The sequence below is a fragment of the Lissotriton helveticus genome, chromosome 1_1 (assembly GCF_964261635.1).
Source record: "Lissotriton helveticus chromosome 1_1, aLisHel1.1, whole genome shotgun sequence".
Lineage (NCBI taxonomy): Eukaryota > Metazoa > Chordata > Amphibia > Caudata > Salamandridae > Lissotriton > Lissotriton helveticus.
Window position 1 is genome coordinate 1,165,448,830 of NC_136057.1, and position 26,775 is coordinate 1,165,475,604.

Consider the following 26,775-nt stretch of genomic DNA (forward strand, 5'->3'; position numbering starts at 1 on the left):
GTACCAATATGGATTTTGAATGTTGCCTCAATGATATGATTAAAATACTCAAGGCACGCGGTTACTCTGACCGTCTATTACAACAGGCAATTGAAAAGGCTGAATTAAGATCTAGGGAGAGCTTTTTCAAAGTCAAAGAATCTAAAGAAGCAGCAGTTGAATCCGATTTAGCCACAGGGGAAGAGATTGGTAATAAGAACAGTCCAAGATTAGTAACAACATACAGCAAAGAAGAAAAAAGATCCGGGCTACTGTAAAGAAAAATTGGCCAATCTTGTTAACTAATGCTGTACTCAATCCAAGGATTTCTAACACCCCTATTATAACTTTCAGGAAAGCAAGACATATGGGTTCGGTGTTGGACAAGAGTAGTCCTGAAACAATCTCTAATACCATGTGGCTTAAACCAGCACATGGATTCCGTAAATGTACCAGCTGCAGAGCGTGCAAATTTGGGGTGAACACTATCCACTATTTAACCCTGTTCAGCAAGCAAGATGTGGCAATTTCTGGATGCTATAATTGCAAAACAGAATATGCCGTGTATGTCCTGACATGCACCTGTGGCTTGTACTTAATCTGTAGCACAAAGCTGCAGGTGCATATCAGGATTTTACAGCATCTTCGTGCTATTTTGCATAGTGATACCATCTATCCGGTAGCACAGCATTTTAAGAGATGTCACAACAATGATATTGCCTGTTTGAAATATTTTGTGGTAGGGGCAATCCCCAAACCACGTAGGGGTGGGAATCGTGAGTGCCAACTGCGTCAACTCGAAACTAAGATGATATTGGAGGTTGATAGCAAGTGGCCTAACAGGTTAAATAATACTGAAGAAATGCATAATTTTTTATAGGTTTTGTGGTTTCCCTATTTCCGTTCTCTGTAATTAGCGATACTGATTTCTATCCCTGACATAATGAAAAACAAAAAAGATCAATGAAGTGTTGGGATACAGATACATTCGCAATCTTTTGCTTGATAAATAGGTTCCCTAATATCAATGCATACTATGTAAATGAGGATTCTCTCAAGGTAACATTCTTTTGAATAGCTCTGATAGCATACTTGATGTAAATAATATGTATATCACCTCTTTTTGTACTTATTTTGCCAATATGATGATATATTTAAAAAAAATGACTATTTATATGATTTTAACAATGTTATCCATTAAATTTGGTTTATTGTTTTTAACAATATTAATAGATATTATGTAGCACATGGTATGCACTTTCTAAAGCTTATTTTGCACACATTTTGCACAGTTTGCACAGTGAACTTGCTGCTTTTGCTATACTTTGCACATGAACTTCAAACGTAGTATATAGTCATTACAAGCATTATATAAGAAAGACTATATATGCGTTAGGAGCTTCTCTGTATTTATACAGTAATGAAACCCAGTAGCATCTTAAATAAATGATGTGGGGTGAGCATTTGTGCAACAAACAATGAAATGTATTCAAACAGTTATATATAATCTTTTTAAGTTTTAAAGAAAAATATATATTTCCTTGTAATGTATTTTGCACATAAAATATCATGTTTATATCGTTATTTATAATCCTGTATTTAAACAGTGATTTTACTTAATGAAAGTGCTGTCTTCTATATATATCTGTGTATGCATATCCTACGGTGTTCAGAATATTTTCTCACTTTCTATGGTCACATGACTGAATCACGTGTTGTTTGTGAAAGTGCACTTGAAAGCATTTAAAATGTCTCCATTTCACTGTGACCGATGTGTGATCAACGGCTTTCGCGCCCGAAACGCGTCAGTGCTGGAACTTGGCAAATAAAGAAAATATCTTGCCTCATTGAAGTGGTCTGTTCTTCTTCTTCGCCGGAGCTGGAGGTGGTTTGGAGTGTAACTCGTTGAATATATATATATATATTTTTATTTTTTTTCACTGACAAAGCTTTTTAGCGAAAGGCGTCTGTTAGGGGTGAGGGGTTTGTAATAAAACAACTTGGAAAACGGATACCTGTGTGCTTGCCATCTTTCATCCCGAATTGGGAGTGGAAAAGTGTTCGAATATATATATATATATATATATATATATATATATATATATATATATATATATATATATATATATATATATTGCCACCAATACGTTCCTTAGAAGGTGCACGCCATGTCGGTCGGTGCCAGACAGCAGGGATGAACGTCTCCCTACACACAATCTTTTCACCAAACAAAATGAATATTGTCTGCACACGTCCAATTGCTTCTTTAAAGGGGTTTATTCAAGAGACTCAAGGAGCCCCATTCACCTACGCGTTTCGACCGCAGGTCTTGTTCACAGTGTTTACCACTAGTCCATTTTCTCTTTTCATTATTTATAGTATAAATCCCAATGAGCTCATAATGAAGCATCTTGGGAGATGTAGTTTTACAATTTTGACACAAATAAAACGTTCTTACTTTGCAAAAACATTAATTTTATCTTTCTGTAAATGATACTTTCTCTTAAAGCTGTAAAGAAAAAGTGGTTAAATCATAGAAGCTGTAAAGAAAAAGTGGTTAAATCATAGAAGGTTTTCTATAAGTATACAAAACTCCATCTATGTTGATTCTTTTTTGGCACCAATTGTCCCAACTTTATCATCGTATCTCAAAGATACAGGAGACTTCTTACGGAATCTGATGAATATTTCCTGGGTAGACGAATACAAACTAGCTACCATTGATGTAGTCTCCTTATATACATCAATAACACATGAAATGGGACTTACTGCAATGGACTACTTCCTCAAACAGAAACCATTGGAAGAGTTCCAACATTGGCAAATGATAAAAGAAATGACTGAACTATGTCTAAATAACAATGTCTTTCTTTTTAATAAAACGTACTACATCCAAAAATGTGGAACTGCCATGGGCGTGGCATTTTCTCCCAGCTACGCGAATCTAGCAATGGGTTATTGGGAAAAAACAGTAGCCTGGAAAGAAGAAAATGAATCTTTCACGTCAAAAATAGTTATTTGGCTATGTTTTATTGACGATTTGTTCCTAATCTGGAATGGCACAGAAATCGAATTCAATCAATATCTAACCGAACTGAATACCAACGATCTGGGACTAAAATTTACTTCAGTAATCAACGAAAAAGAAGTGGTGTTCCTAGATACAAGGGTATACATTGAAAATGGACAACTGGAAACAACTGTGCATAGGAAGAAGACTGCAACTAATAGTGTCCTGCATGGTGAAAGCTTTCATCCCACGATTTTAAAAAAGAGTATACCATACGGGGAATTCGTACGCATGAAGAGGAATTGCTCCAATCCAGACGAAATGAACCAAAAATATAAGGAGACAACCAAAAGATTCCTGAAACGAGGATATAACTATGCAGACGTCAAAAAGGGAGAACTAAAGGCGAGACAACTCAGCAGAACACAAACTCTGATTGATAAAAAACTGTTGAAATCTGAATCTAAACCTGAACCAATCAGAATGATTATGACGTACAGCAAGAAAAGCCAGAACGTAAGAAAAATCCTCAATAAATATTGGCATATCATCAAAAAAGATCCAGACATCGGTGAACAAATGAGTGAATATCCTTTGATAACCTTTAGAAAACCACCATCATTGCAAGATAAATTAGTGAACAGTCACTTTAAAATGAAGAAAAAAGAGGACTGGTTGACTACTCAACAAAAAGGCTTCACGAAATGCTTAGTATGTAAAGCATGTACAGTAGGCTCATCCCTCAAATCCTTAATGGATCCACAAGGAAAGAGATTTAATATAGAACAAACTATAACCTGCAAGACAACTTATGTAGTTTATATTCTTACATGTGCCTGTGGTAAGAACTATATTGGGATGACGACCTGCCCGTTACACAAGAGAATCTTGGAGCACATCCGAGCCATCCAAAATGGGGACATATCTTATGCCATAGCTAAGCATATGGCGATGCATAGTGGAAAAACCTGGAAAGACATACGGTATAGTGGGATAGCAACAATACTCCCACATGAAAGAGGTGGTAATCGGAAACTGCAATTGAGGAGATTAGAGTCACGTCTAATCATACGGTTTCAAACTAAGGCACCGAGAGGATTGAACATGGATGATGAGATGTATGTTCATCTTCAGTAACTTTGAATGGACAATTGGGAACCTTAAATAGATATGAGAAATTCAGATTTGAACTTTTGAAACTTTATGAAAAATATCCCTCTTAGTGTAATAATCTTTTTGTACCATAACTTTCTCATAACTCTAAAATGGGCACTGAGCCCGGTATACTAACCTATGAAATGTGGGAATATCAAAGGAAGGTGAATTATGGCACTTAGCCTGAAATGAAGATGTACCTCAGTGACATTATTTAATCAATCGCTTGTAAAATAGTGCACTATGTAACGGTCTAAGCAACATGGTGTTGTTTATGGAAAAACAATTTTCCTTTTAGAACCGAATTTTGTATACTTATAGAAAACCTTCTATGATTTAACCACTTTTTCTTTACAGCTTTAAGAGAAAGTATCATTTACAGAAAGATAAAATTAATGTTTTTGCAAAGTAAGAACGTTTTATTTGTGTCAAAATTGTAAAACTACATCTCCCAAGATGCTTCATTATGAGCTGATTGGGATTTATACTATAAATCATGAAAAGAGAAAATGGACTAGTGGTAAACACTGTGAACAAGACCTGCGGTCGAAACGCGTAGGTGAATGGGGCTCCTTGAGTCTCTTGAATAAACCCCTTTGAAGAAGCAATTGGACGTGTGCAGACAATATTCATTTTGTTTGGTGAAAATATATATATATATATATATATATATATATAAAGAATTTTCAAAAATCCCATAGAGAAAAAATCCTAACTATATATACCTACTGGCGACCGCCAGTAGGTAATACATATATAGTTAGAACCAAGTTTCCATAGGAAGAACATTTTTTGTTTTGTTTATAACTTTGGCGTCGTTTGATGAATCTTACTGAACATTTCCAAACTAATCCTTTGCTCATATCAGCTCCTATGTTGAAAGTTTGGGGGTGATTCATCAAGGGGGGCCGAGAAAAAAGGGGGGTCCAAAAACGTGTTTTCTCCATATTAATTTCCATAGGAAACTTTAGACAAGGCTACAGGTCGAACGGGTGAAGAGAATTACCCCAAATGTGGCAGGGAGAAGGGTCTCGGTCTAGAAAGCACGTTGTGAACTGACCCTGCCGGGAGGAGCCGTTGACTTTCTTCTTCCTTACTCGTGACCTGTCTGCTGTTCGCCGGACCCGCTCCGCGGGTCCCGCTTCACAGAATCAAGAAACTTGCACAGCAATTGGGGGTGAGCTCTGAGGGCACCAGAGGCAAGGGCAGGACTTTTGCAGGGCTGCGAGCAGTGCCGCAGGGACTCCATCTCCCAGGAGTCCCTGCATGATCTAACCAACTGCACCTGCTCTACCTGCTTGCCCGCCCCCTGCCCTCCACAGAGTGAAAAGCCCAGTCCCTGCTGTCATCGTGGGACACTGTTGTGAACTGACCCTGCCGGGAGGAGCCAAGGGCGGGCCGTCTGTTGCCGTCAGGGGCTGCAGGAGGCTGTGCTGGGCCTACCCTCTGACATTAAGCTCAGAACTATTGGACATTGTCCCTCTCCTGATACAGTGAGTTGTTATCCTTTTGAGTCTTACACACTGTTATTGTATTAGCGATTCACATTGAGGGGGGGGGCCCTGTGCTGTGGCACATTGTGATTACGATTCTCGTGTTCATGGTTAGTTGTCTTTAAACATGTCGACGCACTCACTTAATCCCTCATCGAATCCCTTACCTTCTACGGTAGGGGTTGCAATCCTAGGCCCTTTAGACAGATACTTCTCTAGGGCTACCCGTGAGATTGATAGAGAAATTGCCCTAGCTGAGAGACGTGCTGAGCGCCGCCTATCAGTTGAACTCCTTAAACTCCCCTTAGAGAAGCGGGCGTACTTGGGCTTCTCGGCGCCGGTCCTTTTCCCAGCTCGCTCAATTGACTATGTATCGAATGTCTGCCCACTTTTGGACAAGTCACTTACAACTGTTCTGATGTTTAGCCCTGATAGGGTGGAGTGTACGTTAGACTAAGTTGCACCGACTGACGATGAAACTATGGCTGCGAAGTCTACTAATGCCCTACCCCCCATGCTTACCTCTAATAACACTTCTAGCGATGGGGACCCACCTCCCTCACCAGTTTTATCATCCCACGCAGTAGCCAGATTTGTTCATACCAAAAGGAAAAGGAATGCTAGTCCTCGTAAAGGTTGCCATCCCAAACCTTACAAGAAAATTAGGAAGCTCGGAACCAGAGTGGTAGCGACCCAAAAGTCTGTAGGGGTTGGTGCAGGCCGCTCTCAGGGTGACACGGGGGTGTGCTCTCTGCTGTGTTACCAGCTAAACGAGATATTCCGACTACGGTTTCTGCCGAGCTCCCACCCCTTGAGATCCCCCTGATTGACCAGATAGAGAAAATGATGAAAGCTCTACTGACTCCGGTCGTAGAGAGGGTCAAAAGGCTGGCGGAGCGGCTGGACAGCTTTGAGCAAGCGACTCTGGATAACTTTTTCTCTACCAAATCCTTAATTAAATTACATTCCAGGATTGGGGCCGATGACTCAGGGGGGGAATATGCTGCTAGGGCGACCTCTGTTACCCCACAGAACTTATCTCATGTAAATGGAACGGTCAATGGGATGTCAGCGGTTGAGGCCCTAGCTCTACCTGTTGTCACTGCCAAAGGGGGCGATCGGAACCCAGGGCTGGTTAAAAAGAACATAACTAAATGTCCAGATCCCTCAAGGGCAACTAATACCCATGTTGAGAAGCCCGTAGGCTCCGAGGCCACTGGTAAAAATGGCCATGCCAACCTAAGAAATTCTGGAATTGGCAAAGGTTTTGAACTAGCCCAATCAAGAAGAACCAGCTCTATTCCTCCCCTTATGATCCAGCCCAGTGCACTACCCCCCAAGGAAGCCCTCAGAATACCACCCATGAATCTGCCCCCAGCCTGTCATCCCTATGTTGCTATTCTTACCAATGTACCACCCTTGATGGCGGGACAGCCAGAATCCTTCCAGATGTTGAAAACAAAACTATGCCCTGGCTAAGGATAAATAGACCTCTGCCCAGAGAACTAGACGGGTTGATTCTGGGAGTTAGAAGGGTAGGGTGGGTGGGTTGAGGGCAAAAGCGCTTTGAGGGAGACTGTGTGGTGGTTAATTTTAAGGATGTTAGGGTTGCCCAGATAATTTGCAACCAGAACCTAGGGATCGGTGGTGCCGGCATTGGAGTAGTAGATTTGTCCTACTTCTACCCAAGTTCCGTTGGCAACCATTATGGGACTGCTTTGGATGGTAGAGGGAGACACAATTTTGTTCTCCCGGGTACGAATCCTTCCCTGTGCCCTACCAGCCGGCTCCTTGGCTGGGACCATATGGAGGGATGCTAGGATATTGATACGATACTTTTCCCGGGGCGGGTTCCCTGTCCTCGGGCTCGAGCTCTTGGACGGAGCCGCTTGACTTGCAGACCATTAACATCAGTCTGTCATTGAGTGTTGGAAATAAGCAAGGAGAAAGTGAATCTTGCATACTCCCTGAGGGGGAGCGGGTCACCAACCGCGTACCTCACAGCGAGCCTCCTGTGGCGGATCCAGATATAAGGATTCTCAGCTGGAACGTTGCGGGCATCACGAGGAAGCTGGCCGTACCGGAATGGAACACCCTTGTGGAGGGCTACTCTATTTGTATTTTCCAAGAGACCTGGACTAGAGAGCCTTGTCACAAGGTAGGTTATTCATCCTTTTTCCGGCCAGCAATACCATCCCCTTCTGGGAAGGGCCGCCCCTCAGGAGGCCTTCTCATATGGGTTGCCATTTCACTTGGTTGTCAAGTTACCCAGCAAGTGTCAAACTCACTCGATCTCTTGAGCTTATCACTCAAGAGCCCTAGGAGAGGGCTGAACCTAGATATTTTTAATATCTATGCTAGGGGTACAAAGGGAGACTCTCCCACAGTGGCAGAGTTGGAATCCTTGCTTGGGAGAGACACTAACAGTTCTCACGTCCTGGTCGCAGGGGATTTTAACTGTACGTTCGAGCCCCTCGGACTGGAAGACACTTTGGGGACTGCTGAAGAAGACACTAGGAGAGGTATACCTGTTTTAACCTTACCTCCCATTAGAAGGTGGTCTCAGGTGGCTGTTCAAATCTACTCTTTAAACTTAGAATTCGGCCTTAGGGCTGTGAATGGCAGGATGATTTCGGATCCATCTGGAGCCCATACCTACAACAGGGTGGATCATACGTCCAGGATAGACTATATCCTTCTTGATGTAAAACTCTGGGGCTTTTTGCAGGATATGGAGGTACTTTCTAAAGTTGATAGTGACCACAATCCTCTCTCTCTTGTCCTCCGTCCCTTGTGGACTTTGAATCCGGGGGTGCTTGCCCCTCATTCGGTGTCTTCCCATCAGGAGGTATACCCCTCCAACTGTGGTAGGCGCCTAAGGTGGAGTAAGCTCATCATGGATGAAAAGAAAGTACTGTCCATCGCGACACTCCTAGATACTGCACAGTCCAAACTGGATGTAATGATTCCTAAGCCCGAGGAAGTTTCAGCATTTTTTTGTGTTACCACCAAGGCTTTGAGTGAACTTTTCCATCTTCCAAGCAAGGGCTCTCGAGTTGATAAGTGTGAGAAAAGGTTGAACCCATATGGTTGGTACACGAGTAAATGTAGGGAGAAGAAAAACTCCCTGATTGGTGCTGTTAAGAGTAAATCTTTGGCTGCCATAGGATTGGCAAGGAAAGACTACTCGCAGACTCTCCTTGCAGTGAAGAGAGAATGGGAGGACAGGTTCTGGGCGGATCTCAGGAAAGCGAGCTTGGATAGGGATGCCAGCAGCTTCTGGAATCTCATAAGATCTAGGGACAGGCCAGACAGCACCCTGATAACGTGTAACATCCCTGCCCAGAGCTGATTTAATCATTTCTCGTCTCTCTACACCTCCAATGAGCCAACTACCCATATTATCCTCTCACTGGCCGCTTGCCCAGGAGGCCTAGAGTATGCTCCCTTTACCGCTAGAGAGGTGGAGGATGTAATCAAGACTTTGGTGCCCTTGAAAGCAGCAGGGCCTGATGGGTTACCGGGTGACTTAATTCTGGCAAATCCCAAGGAGTGGGGGAAGCTAGTGTCATCACTGTTAAATGCCATTAGTGAAGGTGCACCCGTACCTGAATCCTGGAAGGGGGCAGAGGTTGTCCCGATATTCAAGAAGGGGTGTCGGGACAACCCTGCCAACTACAGCCCAATAAGTCTTATTAACTCTTCCCAAAAAGTGGCAGGGAAGGTGATCCTGAGAAGGGTGCTCCAGTGGGTGGCCGACAACAACATCTTGTCGGACCTCCAAGCTGGATTTCGCTCTGGTACTGGGACCATTGAGCAGGCCTTCAGATTGGCTGTTCTATACTGGAAGGTGGTGGTGTTGGGCGGGGGCAGTCTATATTTGGCTTTTATAGACCTAAAGACTGCCTTCGATCTGGTTCCCAGAGAGGAGCTATGGAAGGTTCTGCTAGATTTGGGGTTGCCCATGCATATTCTTTCTCTTTTGGTAAAATTACATGCCGGCAATTATGCGCAGGTTCGATGGGGTACGAAGGGAGAAAAAACCGATAGGATCCCCATGGGAAGGGGCGTCCGTCAGGGATGCGTGTTAGCCCCCACCCTGTTTTCTCTTTATGTAAACGGCGTGGTTGAACATCTGCTAAGAAATCCCTCGGACGCTCCATCCCTGGCGGGCAAACGGATCCCAACACTGCTCTTCGCAGATGATACTCTTCTTATCTCAAAGTCCCCTATGGGACTTCAGGGCCTCTTGAACAGCTTTCAGGAGTTTTGTCTGTTGAGGGGGTTGGTAATCAACACTGACAAAACTAAGTTTTTGGTTATGAATCCCCCGAAGAAACTCAGTCGACCTCCGGCTCTGAATCCCGAGCCACTGGAGAGGGTCTCCGAGTTTGATTATCTAGGTATTCGCCTTAATGATTCCCTTACCTGGAACCCGCACATCCAAAAAATGCTACTGGGCCACAAAAGGGTGGGAGGCACCTTACTCAAGGAACAACGTTCCTCAACTAGTAAACCTATAGCCCCAGTTGTGGAAATATATAAAGCCAGAGGGGTCAGTGCCGCCCTATATGGGGCAGAGCTGTGGGGCACCTGCAACCTGGACGCACTAGCTAAATCGGAGAGCAAATTTTTGAAAGATCTGATGGCTCTCCCATGGTGCACACCAACAGTACCAGTGCTATTGGATCTAGGTTGCAGATCCATCAGCGACCAAGCGCAACTTCGCCCCCTGTTCCTCTGGGCACGTCTATGGCGGGCGCCTGAACTAGCCTCCTATGCGGAAGCAATATCAGAGGTTATGGCTATGGCAGGCTGGTCCAGGATTAAATGGTTGAGGGATGTCAAACGGTTGCTGGTAGAGAAAGGGTTACCAGACGCATGGGCATCGAGAACAGCCCCACCCAAAGCTACGATTAAAAAGTTGTACTGGAACTGGGTCTCCGCTAAATTACACTCAGATTCACGACATTGCAACTCTACTGTAGCTTTTGTGAGAATCAAAGATGTGGTGGCTTATGAATCCTATTTAGATACTCTTTCTATCCCTTTTGATCGTACTTTGTATATTAAGTTTCGAGTAGGGATTCTTCCAGTAGGTGAGGTAGTCGCCCGCTGGAAACGGCCCTACTAATTTTCTCCGTTCTCTGCGTCCTGTCCCACCCGAGTAGAGTCGGTAGCCCATATCTTTTTTGAATGTCCGGACTATCGTGCACCCAGGATCCGTTGGTTAAAACCCCTATGTAGACTCTTAGGCACCCATCAGCATATAGTGGCGATGCGTATTTTAATGTCTGGCACATCCACCGTGATTGTTTGTGCTGTGTCAAAATTTTTAAAATGGTCTTGGTTGATTCGCACAAAAAGGCTCTCCTTGTCAATTTAATTCAGTTTTAATTGTTTTAATACTTCCTTCTGTTTAAATCATGTGTGTGTATCTAGCATGTGATTGTTATTTATGCTGTATTTTGTATTGATGTACAAGCTTTTATGGTATTTTTATATCGAACTAAAGCCTATCAACCAATCAGAAAGCACGTTTTTGTTTATTTGGTGTGAATCCGTTGAGTAGTTTTTGAGAAATATCGAAATTTACAGATATCGATATTTGGGAATTCTGCCATCTGATTGGCTTAGGCGTTATGAGCACGAGCTTGCTGCTTATTGGTTGCGAGCACTGTGAGCAGTTGCAACTAGGACGTGTTGACCGCCATTTTGCGATTGCATTGAAGCGAGTTAGGGAGAAAAAGTTTGAAAAATGTGGGAAAGAAGAGGGTAGGAGCACTGTAACCTCTGGGTGTTTAGGGTGTGCTATAGAGGGGGTGCAAAGCAAAGTATTCTACCCTACTGGTGTGAAAGTGGTGGGCTATGGAAATTAAGTGAGATATTGCCTAGAGTCTGATGCTGCTAAGGTGAGCTGGTGCTGGACTCTGGGATTAAAGCGTGAGCCTAAATTGTGTGTCTTATTCTGTAAAGCCATGTGCTGTGGCCGCTGCACCACACCTGTGGAAATAGTGTCAGCATGAGTTTATACCTGCTAAGACGAACTACTGACCCCTACTGGTCTGAAAGTCTTGGGGTATGGAAAATATGTGAGGTATTGTCTAGAATCTCATGGTCCTAAGCTGAGCTGCTGCCGGACTCGGGGAAGAAATCTTGAGCCCAAACTGTGTGTCATATGCTTTGAAGTCATGTGCTGTGGTCGCTGTGCTACATCTGTCCAACTAGTGTGAACATGTAGTTATAACTACTCAGAGGAACTTTTATGGGGCAGTGGGCGTAAGCTGAGCTGCTGCCTGAGTCAGGGTAGAGTCGCTAAACTATTGACCCCTAATGGTCTGAAAGTGCTGGGTGCGGAAATTAAGTGAGGTTTTGCCTAGAGTGTCATGCTGCTAAATTGAGCTGCTGCTGGACTCAGGGATGAAACCGTGAGGCCAAACTGTGTGTCCTATGCTGTGAAGTCATGTGCTTTGGGCGCCACATCTTTCCAACTGGTATATGGTGCTTAGGTGATGTTGTACAGGGAGTGCAAAGGTAAATCAATACGGTATTTGTAAAGCGCAAACTACTCACCCCTATGGGTGATTAGAGCCAGTGATCAAAGCGAGAGCTCTGTGCTGCAAAGGCAGATGGTCTGGCCGCTGAGCCACAGCTGGGTGGAGATTACATTTTGGCGAGGGTCCGGGAGTTGTTCTTTACCTGGCCCTAAAATAGCGGGCCTAAGTTGTAAGTTATAAGATGGTTCTAAAAAGGGCCCTTGTATTCATTAGTTGGAGCTACATATAAGTGCGGATGCACAGCTTCAAGTTATTCAGGAAAACTCGATTTCCCTAATTTGTGAAGTGTACTCCATCACTTCTGTTAATATCAGCCATATTAAAACATATGTTGTTGTTGTAGATGGACCCCATTTTGTGGTCTCTGAGGTATGCAGACACAGCTTTGTTGACTTTCTTCCTAGATTTTTCAATCTGAGGACATTTTTTGACTATTCCCACTTCTGTCTTTGGCATATATTGGAATATACAAAGACAATTTGAGGCAAAAAGTAACATCAATTGTCCAAAGGTGTCCTTCATAAGCATTTTCAAACCTACCCCAGTCTATGTGCCTAGGTCGTTTCCACCACAGAGGTCAGGGTGTTGGAGATGCAAACAGGTTTTAACCAAAGGCAACAATTGGTGTCACTTCAATCCTCTCTGTGCAAACCATTTAATGTCCACATTCTGTAAACCTAGGTCTAAGTCAATTCGTCTCTGTTCTGCATACCTCTTGCACTAGAAAACATAGCTATGTCCTGTGATCCACACTAGCATTTTAAAGGTATGGCTGTAAGGTATGGAAAGATGTCTGCAGCTCATGTAGTTCCTTTGTAGAATACAAAACGATACCTGATTGGGAGATACAACAATTTTTTTTTAAAAGTAGGGTGCATTTCGTTTTCTAGAAAGTGTGTTGATAGAATAAGTTGCACTGCTGACTTCTATGTGTCGTTGAATAAGAAAAAACTGTTTATATGGAAAATAAAAAGGAAACTAATAATGAGAAGTTTTGAAACGTAAAAGAATCAAGGAAGTATTCTAATTTGTTCTTTACATGTATTGATGTGTGGAAAGAAAAAATTATAGAAACAACAGCACCAGGAAGAGGAAGAAGCAGGGAGTGGGGGGACGGGGGGAGATGGGCACAATGGCACACATGCACAAGCAAGTACAGCACAGGTATAGACAAACAATGGCCACAATGAAACACACCAACAAGAAGCATAAGTGACACAACCCAGCAAAATCACACCACTGAACGAGCATAGAAGTGAAAACCACACTGCATTCATACAGGATGTGTTCAAAGGCCGGTCGTGGGTGTTGCGGGATGTGTGCGACCGTGGTCATCATGGATGAGATGTCCAGCATGTGGCACATGAGCTGGTTCACTGTGTGTTACGTTGCCAAACAGCTGCTCCTCCCTCCCACGAGCCCCCGCACTTTTGTATGGTACGCTGTTGTATCCCGTGCACTCGTACGGCACAGCATTGTAATGTCAATTGAGGCATGTCCTGCGGCATTCCAACTACACCATGAGAGTGCCGTTTGGTGGTGGTGCATGCCACTTTACAACATCGTCTGCTGCGACCCTTGTGGCGAGCCACACCAGAACACAGAGACACACTTACTGCATTTCCTGCACAGGGACATGTCCGAGACACCCTGTTTCCTTTGCTGGATAGGCACACCCCTGCGCTGACCTATGTACGCCGGACCAGCACATGTCTGTTGTGCATGCAGGAGGATGCGTGCGTAGCTACATGTCCAGGGTCACTGCCAACGCTGAGGTGACATGGTAACTTCTGCTGAAGATAGCACACTGTGATGTTCCAGGGCCCGTGCCTATCATGCTAACACAATGACCACATGAACACACTTGCTCAGATGCGGGTTTGGGGGGTCTGTGCGCTCCTGGGGTTGTTGCGATAAGTCTTGTGGCCCTCATGGGTATCCCTGTATCATAGTCATTGACTCTATAGCACCTGTGGGTGTTCTGGTGTAGCTCATGGCTGTGTTTCCTTTCATGCTGCAGGTAGTTATTATGCTTAACACCAGCAGAAAGCAGGTGTCAAATCCCTGGTGGTAACGTGGGTTATCATCGAAATTTCTTTTGCATTGCATTTGTTGTGATGTGATTTTTTCATGTGCAAAACAATATACGAACTGGGCAGCGTATCCCGTCAAGATCCAGCACCTGACACACTATTGCAAATCAATATAAATACAATGTGATTTCTTCATTGATTTTGTGTGTACACTGTAAGTGCAAGCACTACCTCAGTGCAATTCAAAACAGGATTTTAGTATTTAGAATAAATCGCAAAGGTGCACTTCGAGTCTTTTTGCTCTAGAACGGCTACTCTGTATTTCCTTATCAGCACTTTAATGCAATTAAATTTGAGATAAATCTAACACAGTATTCAGAAGTTGGTGGAAACTGTAGAGATCACCAGTATTCCCGTGATAAGTGCCCCAAAATTTAACACTATGGTGGATACCAGCAAATAACAGTAATGAGAACAAGAAAGAGGCACACAACAGTTAAAACAACCAAAAAGGTTAATAATTTTTTTTGTCAAACTCAATTTTTTCATAAACATATATAAACCATAAACTATTTTTTTATTAATATATATATATATATATATATATATATATTACCTACTGGCGATAGCCAGTAGGTATATATAGTTAGGATTGTTTTCCATAGGGAAATCGCAACATTCTATTGGGAATAACTTTGGTGCCGCTTGAGGAATCTTCCTGAAATTTTCCTTAACTTTGCCTCGCGGCGCTCCGGTCCTTCCCTGAAAGTTTGGGGGGGATTCGTCAAGCGGGGGCCGAGATAAAAGGGGGTCCCAAAACGTGTTTTCCCCATGTTAATTTCCATAGGGCGGTTGGACTCACTTTTAGCCCGAACGGCTGAATGGTTTTCCACCAAACTTGGCAAAATTGTAGGGACTGGTAGCCCTATGTGCCTTTGCTATGTCTCAAGATATGTGCTCCAGTGGTTTTTACGAAAAATTAACTTTGAAAAAATATATATTGGGCTACATTGGGCTATATATATGTTAGAGCCCAAATGTAGCCCAATGTAGCCCAATGTAGCCAAAAGATGGCCACCAGAGACAAAAAAAACAAATGTAGCCCAAATATCAGCCAGATGTAGCCCAACTATAGCCCAATGACAGAATGTCCCAGAGTGTTCTAAAGAACAACTAGAGCGCTAACAGTCTTTCTTATGACAAACGTATGGCACACCTGAAGTCATCTTGATTGGAATAAAGTGTTAACACTTAAAACATTTAATTTGCAAAGGAACAAAATGAGGGGGTTCATTTTGCCATAGAAATTATGATTAGTGCTGAAGAACGAAAAATTAGGGCACATTTTGAGTGACTTCTCAAATCCTCTTATATTTCATAAAAAAAATTCTGATATGCAGTCTCCCAAGATTGCCACCAGAGACAAAAGAGCCTGTGCTTAAAAACTCTGTTAGCAAAGCAGGCATTTGAGATTTAAAAAACGTTTTAATATATAAAAACGTTATCCGCTAATAGAATTAGCATTTAAAAAACCTTGCGAATTCAATGACAAAACCATAGGTTTCAGGCCTTATATAGTTAGGAATTAGCATTTAAAAAACCTTGCGAATTCACTAAAAAAAACATAGGTTTCAGGCCTTATATAGTTAGGAATTAGCATTTAAAAAAACCTTTGAAATTTACTGAAAAAACCGTAGGTTTCAGGCCTTATATAGTTAGGAATTAGCATTTAAAAAACCTTGCAAATTCATTGAAAAAAACATCAGTGATGTCATCAGTGATGTCATTTGAGATGTCATCAGTGATGTCACTGACCATGTCATGAATGATCTAATATGTGACATCATCAGCAGTGGATTGCGGGTGCGCGAAATATAGTTAGTACAACTAACTATATAGGAGCAATTTCGATGGTTTTGTATGAGTAAAATATCCAGCTAACTATAACACCACTAAAACTTATAGTTTTTTGAGTGAATTTCAAAGGCTTTTTAAAAGCTAATTCCTAACTATATAACTCCTGAAACCTATGGTTTTTTCAGTGAATTTCAAAGGTTTTTTAAATGCTAATTCCTAACTATATAAGGCCTGAAACCTATGTTTTTTTCAATGAATATATATATAAATAAACCAATGAACAAAATCTAACAAGAATAATAGAAAACAACAACGTGGAAGACCTCTGTGGGGACCATGGATGTAAACGAGAGAGCCTGGAAAATAAAGCACAAAATAAGGACATGTGTAATGCGCATATCAAAGGACTGAGAGAGAGAAAAAGAGAAGGAAAAACAAGCCAGATAAAAAGAGAGGGAAGGAAAGAAAGGTGATTGAGAAAGGGAGAAGGGAGAGAGAGAGAGGGTAGGGAAGGAAAGAAAGGGAGTGAGACAGGGAGAAGGGAGAGAGAGATAGAAGGAAAGGAATCAAGAGAGTGAGAGAGAGGAAAGTGAGAGAGAGAGAGAGAGAGAGAGAGAGAGAGAGAGAGAGAAAGAGAGAAATAGAGAGATAGACTGTTGCCTCTGCGGATCCATGAGCAAATAATTACCTGGTGCCAGCGGAGTGTGCAGCTGTGGGTGGACTCCACGTGCCCGTCAAAATCCGGCCGATCTCAGAGGTGTTGCTGAGTCCTGAGTCATGAATGGCAGAGACCACATTAGATTTTGTGCGGATCTTACAGATGTTGCTGAGTCCTGAATGGCGGAGACGACATCAGCTTCTTCGCGGATCTGACAAATGTCGCTGAGTCTGAATGGTGGAGACCACATGAGCTTCTCCGCGGCCCAACAGATCTCACACTTGTTGCTGAGTCCTGAGTTGTCAATGGCGCAACCCACCTCAGGGTTTGGTGCCGCTGAGCCTGTGGAACTCAAGTCCGTGCCACATGATGGTAGGTCCCTGATGGCCACATGAGTTGGGGTGGCACTAACCCTAAGCATATGAAATCCGCGCCAAGGGGATGGTAGGTCACTGATGGCCATACAGCTCAGGGTGCAACTAACTTTCGGCACATCTTTTTATGGAGTCTTTATGGTTGAGAGCCGTGGGGCATTCGCCAGCAAGTCAGCACCGGCAATAAAGGATGTGACTTTGTCGATCTATTATATTTGCGTGGTCACATGGCCTGTGATGCATGTGCTGGATGGGGTATACAACCTTTACAACAAAACTTTTACAACGAACTACCATTACAACGCAACTTTTACAACACAAACTATTACAACGCATAGCGCTGGGGGGCGCTCTAGGATAGGGAATAGGTTTAATTTACTATCCAACACCTTCCCTACTATCCATGGGGACTGGAGTTGGAATAGTAAATTAAACTATTCACTATCCAGCGCCCAAAAGCATTATGCGTTGTAATGGTATGCGTTGTAAAACTTACGATGTAAAGGTAGGCGTTGTAAAAGTATGCGTTATAACGTCATACATCCGCTGGATGGGTGTGGTGTGTGTGTTCAACCCTGCCCTCAGGGAGTGGCTGTGAGATGTTGAGAACTAGACCACTGACCTGCACACCAACATCGAGTACACCTGTGACAGGTAGATATGTGGGGCCAAAGTTGGAACGTGATCGGAGTGGTTTGGCCTGGCGTGGCATACGACCAAACAGGGCAGGGATAGAGACAATGACGCGGATGGATCGTAGTACTGCATTTGTGAGTCGAGCGGATTGGCCGCAGCTGTCCGTCTGCGAGCCTGGGTGTGAACTGTTCATAACTCACACTACATAAGTCTTGAAAAATCATTTTGAGATTCAGTCCATCATCTGGCATCTGTCCGAGGCATTTGTGAACATATATTGGAGCTCTTTCTGTGAGAGATACCCCTTTGGCGCTCCCTCTCCCCACATTAGCAGGTAACGCACCCTCGCCCCAAATTAGCAACATACCCCAAACAACCTTCTTGGGACCGGATGTGTCCCTGTGCGGTTGGACAAAGAAGACTCTTTGATTAGATTTACATATAAAAATAAATCTTTAAAGAAAAGAACAACAAATAAGACTGAAGGGAGTCTGGTGCTGTGGTCGCTGCCACGAAGTTGGGGTCACTGCCAGTCAGGACTCAGGACACAGTTACACATGTGGGATTGGTTTGTGTTAAATAGGGTTAGTGGTACCAGAAGCATTGAAACTGTATGAGCCTCTGATGATGCTTGGTGTGGACGGGTCACACTGGGAGCAATGTGTCTTGCCTGCTGGACTGTGTCATGTCGAATCGGGACTGTATCTGAATTGTGAGCCCTGCTGACCATAGTGTAGGCCAGAGGTAGCAATGGGGAATGGCCCACAGCCATGTGCATACGTTGGTGGCCCCACCGGCCTGCGTAGTGCAGGTTCAGTGGCACCACTTGTCGCCAGTCTTCAAACTGTAAATATTCCTCACTAATCGAAGGGAGTGTGGTGCTGTGGTTGGTGCCACGGACTTGGGGTCACTGGCATTCAGGACTCAGGACACAGTTACACACGTGGGATCGGCTTGTGTTAAAGAGGGTTAGTGGGAATACGGGTCGCCCCCTTTCATATCGAAATATGCCTCACTGATCGAAGGGAGTCTGGTGCTGTGGTTGTCTCACGGAGTTCGGGGTCACGGGCATTCAGGACTCAGGACACAGTTACACATGTGGGATCGGCCTGTGTTAAAGATGGTTAGTGGGACTACGTGTCAACGGCTTTGCATATTGAACTACTCCTTACTGATCGAAGGAAGTGTGGTGCTGTGGTCGGTGCCACAGACTTGGGGTCACTGCTATTCAGGACTAAGGCCCAGATGTAGGTAAAATAGATTTACCGATTTTTAATTACCGAATCCTACCGATTCGGTAATTAAAAATCGGTAAATCTAAGGGGTGGATATGTAGGAACATCCAGATGTTCCTTTTACCGAATCGGTAAATATCTGTATTTACCGATTCGGTAAATACCGACCGGTAATGCCCCATTCATTCCTATGGGTTTTGAAGCCCATAGGAATGAATGGGGCATTACCGGTCGGTATTTACCGAATCGGTAAATACCGATTTTGACAAGGGTGCAGGGGGTGTCACTTTGACACCCTCTAGCACCCCCAAAAAAGATTCGGGGGCCATGTGGCAGGCATACCTGCCCTAAGGGCAGGTCTGCCTGTCATATGGCACAGGTGTGCATGCACACATGTGCATGCACACCGGAATCGGTTTTTTACCATGAAGTTGGATTTCATGGTAAAATACCGATTCTGTAAGGCTTGTGGGACTCAGAAGAGTCCCACCTACATATCAAAAATACCGAATAGGTATAAATACCGAATCGGTATTTTACAGATTCGGTAAATTTACCGATCGGTAAATTTACCGAATCTGTAAAATTCTGGGCCCTACATACCATTTACTAAATACCGGTCGGTAACGGCCGAAAATACCGATTTTCGGACGTTACCGACCGACCTACATCGGGCCCTAAGTTACACATGTGGGATCGGCTTGGTTTAAGGGGGTTAGTGGCACCACGTGTCACCGCCGTTGCATATGGAAATATGCCTCACTGATCGAAGGGAGTCTGGTGCTGTGGTCGCTGCCACGGACTTGGGGTCTCTGCCTTTCAGGAGTCAGGACACAGTTACCTATGTGGGATCGGCTTGAGTTGAACAGAGTTAGGGGCACCACGTGTCGCCGGTCTTGCATATTAAAATAAGTCTCACTGATTGAAGGGACGGGAGTCTGGTGCTGTGGTTGCTGCCATGGACTTGGGGCCACTGCTATTCAGGACTCAGGACACAGTTACACATGTGGGATCAGCGTGTGTTAAAGAGGGTTAGTGGCACCACGTGTCTCCACCGTTGCATATGGAAATATGCCTCACTGAGCGAAGGGAGTCTGCTGCTGTGGTTGTCTCATGGATTTGGGGTCACTGCCATTGAGGACTCAGGACACAGTTACACCTATGGGATCGGCTTGTGTTGAAGGCGGTTAGTGATACCATATGTTGCCGATCTTCCATAGTGTAGGTCAGAGGTAGCGGTGAGCAAGGGCACATAGCCATGTGCATACGTTGGTGGCCCCACCGGCCTGCGTAGTACAGGTTCAGTGGCACCACGTGTCGCTAGTCTTGCATATGCACATATCTTTCACAGATTGAAGGGAGTATGGTGCTGTGGTCGCTGCCATGAAGTTGGGGTCGCTGCCATTCAGGACTCAGGAACTAGTTACACATGTGGGATCGGCTTGTGTTGAACAGGGTTAGATGGCACCACGTGTCGCCCGTCTTCTACAGTGTAGGCCGGAGGCAGCGGTCAGCAAAGGCCCACAGGTAGGTGACGTTGACTTGAGGTGCGCAGATTGGGAGTATTTGGTGTTCTTAACCCAATATAGTCTCTTATACAATTTGCGTTGCTACTAATCTTGAATTGTGAACCGTGTAACCCGAATGTAGGGCGGAGACAGCGGTCAGGATGGGCGCACAGCCACATGGCGTTGAGTTGAGCTGCGCAGTTAGCGGCACCTGGAGCACTCAGCATGTGAGCACCCTGCGTTGATACGTGGTCCCAGAGGGCCTCACTGGGAGCAATGTCTTTTGTCTAATGAATTCTGCCTTGATAAGGCCACGTGGCAACGACTTTTGGTGCAGTGAGTTAGTAGCACCTGAAGCACTCAGCGTGTGTGCAGCCTGCGATCATGTGTGGTCTGTGCGGCCCTCACAGGTAGCAACATGTCTTGCCTACTGGAGTACGTCATCTGCAATTGCCACTGCATCTGAATTGTGAGCCCTGCTGTCCACAGTGTAGATCGAAGGCAGTAGTCTGTACAGACATAAGTCTGCTGTGTCTGTGCCGCTGGGTTCGCAGGGGGCTTGTGTGGAGGAGGCCTGCGGTCATGGAGGAAGCCACGTGCCAGGGTGAGGGCTCTGCTGACTCGTTGGTCTTCCCGCAAGTGAACCACGCCCAGGGCCTGACCTTTTTATTCATACTACTATGCTGGAATGGCGTAATTTGATGTAATTTGTGACGTCATCAGCAGTGCATTGCGGGGGCGCTACTTAAAGTTAGCTCAACTAACTATAACAGAGGAATTTCTATAGTTTTGTATGAGTGAAATGTCCAACTAACTATAACGTCCCTAAAACCTATGGTTTTTTCATTGTATTTCTAAGGTTTTTTAAATGCTAATTCCTAACTATAACTCTATAGAGCCTATGTTTTTTTTTCAGTGAATATATATATATATATATATATATATATGCAAAAAAGAAGGAGAGAACTCTGGGTAGGTCTCAGTTTAGGTGGAAAGCAGCTCCTGTTAGAGCACTCTCAACACCAGCGACACTCTAGATCTGCTCACCTCAAATGTCTGTTTTTCTATCAAAGTTTTTAAGCATAGGATTAGACAGTGCTATCCATGCCGAGATAGAAAATGACAAAGTCTTTCGCCATTTAAACAGCAAAGTCTTTAAGCATAGGACTAGTACAGTGCAGTCCTTGCCGAGCTGTCAAATAACAAATCTCGGCATGGATAGCACTGTCTAATCCTATGCTTAAAAACTTTGATAGAAAAACAGACATTTGAGGTGAGCAGATCTAGAGTGTCGCTGGTGTTGAGAGTGCTCTAACAGGAGCTGCTTTCCACCTAAACTGAGACCTACCCAGAGTTCTCTCCTTCTTTTTTGCATAATTTATGCGTCACTCTATGCCTTAAAAGGTTTTGTTTTGACTTAATACTGGGTGCTCCCTTGTGTCTGGACAAAGCTATACCTCTCTGAAGAGCTCTAATTAGAGCGAAACACTGTGTCAGGGGTTGCTTTTAATCATTTCAGGTTGGCTTGAGTTGGTATTTTACCAATTCAAAGCTGTAATATTGTGCCTGGAGTGATAAATGGCTTTTGTTATTTGACAGCTCGGCAAGGACTGCACTGTACTAGTCCTATGCTTAAAGACTTTGCTGTTTAAATGGCGAAAGACTTTGTCATTTTCTATCTCGGCATGGATAGCACTGTCTAATCCTATGCTTAAAAACTTTGATAGAAAAACAGACATTTGAGGTGAGCAGATCTAGAGTGTCGCTGGTGTTGAGCGTGCTCTAACAGGAGCTGCTTTCCACCTAAACTGAGACCTACCCAGAGTTCTCTCCTTCTTTTTTGCATAATTTATGCGTCACTCTATGCCTGAAAAGGTTTTGTTTTGACTTAATACTGGGTGCTCCCTTGTGTCTGGACAAAGCTATACCTCTCTGAAGAGCTCTAATTAGAGCGAAACACTGTGTCAGGGGTTGCTTTTAATCATTTCAGGTTGGCTTGAGTTGGTATTTTACCAATTCAAAGCTGTAATATTGTGCCTGGAGTGATAAATGGCTTTTGTTATTTGACAGCTCGGCAAGGACTGCACTGTACTAGTCCTATGCTTAAAGACTTTGCTGTTTAAATGGCGAAAGACTTTGTCATTTTCTATCTCGGCATGGATAGCACTGTCTAATCCTATGCTTAAAAACTTTGATAGAAAAACAGACATTTGAGGTGAGCAGATCTAGAGTGTCGCTGGTGTTGAGAGTGCTCTAACAGGAGCTGCTTTCCACCTAAACTGAGACCTACCCAGAGTTCTCTCCTTCTTTTTTGCATAATTTATGCGTCACTCTATGCCTGAAAAGGTTTTGTTTTGACTTAATACTGGGTGCTCCCTTGTGTCTGGACAAAGCTATACCTCTCTGAAGAGCTCTAATTAGAGCGAAACACTGTGTCAGGGGTTGCTTTTAATCATTTCAGGTTGGCTTGAGTTGGTATTTTACCAATTCAAAGCTGTAATATTGTGCCTGGAGTGATAAATGGCTTTTGTTATTTGACAGCTCGGCAAGGACTGCACTGTACTAGTCCTATGCTTAAAGACTTTGCTGTTTAAATGGCGAAAGACTTTCAGCCTGATTCATGTACGGGCCGTTTTGCGTGTCCCTAATAGCGATCAATAGCGACTCGCTATTGAGGAAACGCAAAACGGCATTCATGTACCTATCTGAGAAAAAATAGCGACTCGCATGCGGGCGCTAAAGCCGTTAGCGACCCACCAAAAACGCAGAATAATCGCTATTTCCGGCTACCTGCGACCGGGATTTGCGACTCGCAATCCCGATCGCACGAGATTGCGCTCGCAATCCCGATTGCACGGGATTGCGAGTCGCATTCTCGTGCGATCGGGATTGCGAGTCGCATTCTCGCGGGATCAGGAAAACGGGAAGACGCATTCCGAGCACCGTGATGACATCACAACCAGGAAGCAGCCAAATCCCACCCCCAAACACCACAGTGACGCCAACTGTCGACTGTCCACGACAGAAAGCTGCCACCAACTCGCCGTTTGCGCATCCCGACCCCGCCGAAATAGCGACCGCTATGGCAGAGGACCAGCAGGCAGGACCCAGCAACAGCGCTGGCCGAAAGCGCAAATTGAAATTTTCGGAACAGGAGCTGGAGAACCTCATAGAGGGTGTGGTGGCCAACCACGACCAGCTGTTTGGTGCAAACTCCCGGAGGGTCCCGGAGCAGGAGAAGAGGAGGATCTGGGTGGGGATTGCGGCAAGTGTGAACTCTGTGGGAGTTGCGGACAGGTCCCTTGAGGAATTAAAGAAGCGGTGGTACGACCTCCGAGGGCGTGCCAAGGAGAGGGTTGCGGAGCGCCTTGGTGAGGCATCAGGCACCGGAGGAGGTGGCCCGACTGTCCCACCCAACACCCCCCTGGAGGACCGGGTAGAGGACACGTTGGAGAGGGAGGCGTGTGTTGGCGTCACCACTCTGGACTCCTCCCGCCCCACCCAAGACACCCAAGGTAAGTGGCATGCGACTGCGACCCTGTCCCTATGACCGCCCATGACCAAATAGGCTCACTCATTGGCCCTTAGTCATGCCGTGCATCAGGAAATGCCCTGAAGCATTGTGGGAGACGTAGTATGTCCACAATGTAGTACTACCACAATGCGGCCCGAAAGGTTCCAAAGTGCGCAAATACACAGCCACCCAGGGAATGACACCCAGCATGCATGTAACATCTGCACGTCTGTCAGTCACATGCACCTAATGAGTATCCACTTACCCTCACAGGTGCAGGAGATAGCAGCGACAGTGAGAGGCTGCTGATCGACGAGGAGGCCCAGGAGGAGGAATCCCTACCTGCCACCCAGCCACCAGCCCCTGCGCCAGCGCCATCACCAGCAGCCAGGCCACCCACCACACCTGCCGCATCCGCCTCAGGCCCACCGGCTGCCAAGTCTAGGCCACCCACCTTGCCTGCAGCATCCGCCTCAGGCCCACCGGCTGCCAAGTCTAGGCCACCCACCTTGCCTGCAGCATCCGCCTCAGGCCCACCGGCTGCCAAGTCTAGGCCACCCACCTTGCCTGCAGCATCCGCCTCAGGCCCACCAGCTGCCAAGGCCAGGCCACCCACCACACCTGCCGCACCTGCAACACCAGCTGCTGCAAGACCTGCAGCTCGTCCACCACCATCTGGGCCAGCCACATCGGCTACACAGCGGCCGACCACCAGGAGGGGCAATGGCCACTTCCACGCATGCATGAGTGTGGAGCGGCGCATGCTGCGTTTACACCAGCGCCAGTCGCAGCAGCAGGGAGCCATCCAGCTCCAGCTGCAGAAGATCGGCCGCAATGTTGCGGGAGTGGGCGACAGGGTGGACCGCATGACGGCGGCCATTGACCGCATGACCACCGCAATGGAAGACAACACCGCTGCGCTGGTGAAGCACCGAAGTGTTGCTGGCAGGCGCCACCACCAGTTGCTGAGCCGGCTGACCACCAACAGCCGCTCCAATTATTCCTCGGCAAATGCCACCGCCCTGCTTGCGCGCCGCTCCTTAACCCAGCAGCACCAACTCGTCCAGTGCTGCGAAGATATCACCCGGGTGCTGGAGCACTTGACAACCGCGGTCACCGCACTGCACGCACCTGTGATTCCGGCAATTGTGGGGGGTGATGATGCTAGTGAGGGTACCTCTAGTGTCAGCAGCCACTCTGCCGCGCAGGCCCCCCCACCTAGGCGCAGCGCAAGGGCTGCCCCACCTCCAGCTGCCCAGGAAGAGGAAGAGGCTCCCAGGCGCCAGCAACTTGTGCGCCGGAGACGGCAATGACATTGTGACAGGGACACAGACGCAGGCTGAACTTAAGCCTGCAATGGAGCGTCCCATGCAGTATGCATGAATACTGCTTTTTGTATATAGTTATTACGAACACCCATTTATATTTTTTGTGATTCAAACAAATACATTTATTTTGGTGCACACATACGCCTTGTGTAATCATTACAGTTTGCATGCAATTGTGATATGTGGGGTGGGGGAAGGGGGTGGGCTAGAAATTGTTAGCTGTGATATGGTTGCGACGTCTGTGGCCTTCAGCTGGGTTCTCCCCGCGTGCATGGTGCGCATGTGCTGGTGGCCGGTCGTCCCCCTCAGATTCACTGCCTGAGATGTCAACAGGTATCCGGCGCTTGGTTGCAATGTTATGAAGCATTGCACAGACAGCCACAATGCGGCAGCACGCTGCAGGACTGTAATACATGGCCCCACCTGTCTTGTGCAGTATACGGAACCTGCTCTTGAGCAGGCCAAATGTCCTTTCAATACAGTTCCTTGTCCGGATGTGCGCAACATTGTAGCGGCGTTGCTGAGGTGTGGCAGGGTTGAGGTAAGGGGTCAGGAGGTATTCCCGTAGGGCGTAGCCACTGTCACCTGAATGAGAGGAGCAGATGTTGATTGCCTGTGCAGCGCAGTTACTTCATAGCAATGTGACATTGTCGACAAAGTGTACTTACCAAGTAGGTGTCCTTCCCCAAACTCTCCCCTGATCAGTCGTGTGTGGAGTCCGCTGTGCCTGAAGATAAAGGAGTCATGGGTACTCCCTGGGTACTGGGCCACAATGTCAGTGATGATGGTCTTGGCATTGCAGACCATCTGTATGTTGAGGGAGTGGTAGGACTTCCTGTTGCGGTACATATACTCCGTGCCAGCTGGTGGGCAGATGGCGACGTGGGTACAGTCTATGCAGCCGAGGACATGGGGAAAATGGGCAACATTATAAAATTGTAGTTTTGTGAGGTCCAAATCCTGTTGGCTGGTGGGAAATGTGATGTGCTGGTGGAGCTGGGTGAGCATGGCGTCAACAAAAGTGTGGAGGCAGCGTGACATGGTGGGCTGGGAAATCCCCCCAGCAGCGGCTACTATGACCTGGAAACTGCCGGATGCCAGGAGGTGCAGGCTGCACAATACCTGCACATGTGTGGGCACAGAATTGTTTCGCCTTGTTGGGTGCTGCATGATGGGGTCGAGTTCTTGTATCAGCCAGGTGATCATTTCCCCATTCAGCCTGTATTTGGCATAAATCTGTTCTCTGGTTTGCCCCAGCAAGGTGACCCGCTGCCGGTAAATCCGTGCCTGCCTCATGCGTCTCCTCCGTGCTGCTCGCTGTAGCCTTCGCCGCCTCACCACCATGTACATCCCAGGCATTGTGGAACGCCTATTGCTGCTGCTGAATGTCCTTATGTGTGATTGGTCAGGCCTGGACCTGTTGGTGATTGGCTAACAG